Raw genomic sequence first — 2,530 nt, 5'->3', positions numbered from 1 at the left:
TCTAGAATTAATTTGGTGCTTAAGATCAGAGGTGGGCCAACACAGGGATTACCTGAGGTCGCCGTTGTGCTGACAAAGGCATCTCTTGAGCACGGTGAATCGGGGCGATGGCCCTGGGCCCAGAGCCGGGATCTGAGAAAAACACCCATGGCAACGACGAGGCAATGAGTCCTCGGCGACTGCCAGAAATCTCAGTGACCATCGGAGAGGGAATGCAGATGTTGTCCAAATTAGAGCAGCAGCAGCAACATCAACAACTCAAAGTTCCAAGTGTTGCACGGGAGAAACCCAGCCCGGGTCAGGAGGAGCTGGAGCAACCAGCACCGGGGTGGTCAGCCTCACAGCCCCCGCCGGGGGCCCCCAGAGCAGCGCCTGGCCCGCCAGCCCTGCCGCTACCCCTTGCCAGGCGGCCCTCACGGAAGAGGCAGTTTCTTTCTTTTTTTTGAGGAGGCAGTTTCCACACCAAGCCTACGCTTCCTCATCTGAAATTGAGCATCTACCTGTTAGGCTTTGCAAGGATGCGATGGCAGCACGTAGTAAGGGCTCAGTAAATGACATTCCCTGGTATCACCCTCCTCCAGGCTCCTGTCTGTGCGAGAGGGAGTCCGTAAGTGAGCAGGAAAGGGCACGGAGGAAGGCAGCTCGTCCCTCTTTCCCAACAACTGGTGCCCTGACGACTGGAGCATAGGCCCGCGGAGGGGCTCTCCCTGCTGGGGCTCCGCGGACAGCCAGCTACCAGGGGGAGGGCGTTCTCGCCTCACTGCTCCCCGGGACTCCTAGGAACATCCGAAGGCAGGGAGAGGCTTCAACAAGGAAGAAATGGCAAGAGCCACACAGAAATGAACGCTAGTGGTAGCCCCAGCCCCTTTGTACCTCCAGCATCTCTGGCCAAAGGGATACAGACACCTGAGGGGCGCTAACTGGATGGGTGTTTCTCTCACCCGGGCCTCCTCTTCCAGGGGAGAAGCTCGGCTTCCGCTGTTCCGAGTGGGGTCCTGAGAGCAGGAGCACCTGGGACCTTGCTGGACGGGCAAGTTCATGGCCCCCCCCAGGTTAGAAACTCCGCGGGCGGGACTCAGCCGCGTCTCTTCCCGAGTCCCCCAGGGGAGTCCAGGGCAGCTCCACTCAAAACACCCCTGCTCTAGATCAATCCATGGAGCTTTTCGTTTCATGAACCAATGAATTCCTAATTTTTTTTTTCTCCTCGACATTGATTATAATAAGAAAAACAAAACCAAGATCGTTTTGAGTTATTTTCATGGAAAAAAAATGAACTCGGTCTTTTTTGTAAATTACAAGAGAACGTAATTATTTTATAATGATAAGCTTTTCAATACAAGGGTTCCTTTGAGGTTGTGTCTAGTTTTGCTTTGTTTGTTTGTAGGGGAGGCAAGGCATCCCCTCCATGCTTGCAAGAAAGAGCCTGTCTGTAGCTTCACAGATGAAAGCAGTCTTTGACGCCGTGGGGACAGCACAGTTGAGCATGCTGCCTGTCCTTTACCGCAGGAGTGCCAACCAGAAAGCAGCGAGCAAAGAGCCCAGGCCACAGAGAAGTGGGCAGAACTAGATATGGCCTAACCATTGGATAGCTCCGTTATGGAAGCGACATCATACTCTCGCAAAGAGAAAATTCTAGAAACTGAAGTCTTTGCAAAAGGGTTAGAAATGAGGCACATCCCTGGTGTGCCCAACAGGTTGGGAGCCAAGGGCCCAGAGAGACACCCTGGAGATCAGAGTGAAGGGATCAGACGGCAGGGGGCCTGCTCCCTCACAAGGCAGTCAGCCCCATGTCATTCCCAAAGAAGCAGAATGCAGCCTCGTGGTTTAAAACACTGCCCAGAGTTCAAAGGCTGTGGCTTACGAGGATCCTTTGGATCTGCCAATCAAGAAGGCTGGTGAGCTCTTCCCCCAGAGTGGAGGAGACCATCACGTAGCTAAGCTGGGAAGTGAGTATGTAGATGCTGCAGGCAGCTGTCTTCAGGATGAGGGGGTGAGGAGTACACTGGGGTAGTGTGCAGGGCAGGTGCCTAGTGTAGAGCCTGGAGCGGAGCTTTCCCTGGGGCCTGGGGAGGGTGCTTACAGGCTGAGTGGAGGAGTAAGTACAAAGCAATGATGTGGGGTAACCGATGAGCCAACATCCTTGGAAAAGTAGTAAGTCCACAGGTGCAGGGCTGTGTGTATGTGTGTGTGTGTGGGCAGGGGTGGGGCGGGGGGAGGTGGTGGGAAATCACGTGGCTCGGGCAGAGGTGAGCTGGAGCCCCTGTCTTCTGACTCCTGGGCTCCTGCTCTTTCCATCCAGGTGCCTAGGCTACATCTCTCCAGAGCCATCCATCTAGGAACCTAACATATGTGTGAAGCATCTCACACGCCAGAGGAGTTGCTCTATGTGCACAGCCAGAGAGAGTAGCACCTCCCCAGGGGTGCTGTCAGGGGAAGGACTGCGGCTGGAGCTCCCACCCCATATCAGCTTCACCAGCCCCTCAAGCCACCTCATGCACATATTAAATATAAATCAGAACATTGTACTCTG

This window comes from Canis lupus, chromosome 17 (assembly GCF_048164855.1).
Source record: "Canis lupus baileyi chromosome 17, mCanLup2.hap1, whole genome shotgun sequence".
Lineage (NCBI taxonomy): Eukaryota > Metazoa > Chordata > Mammalia > Carnivora > Canidae > Canis > Canis lupus.
This window is presented reverse-complemented; position numbering follows the sequence as displayed.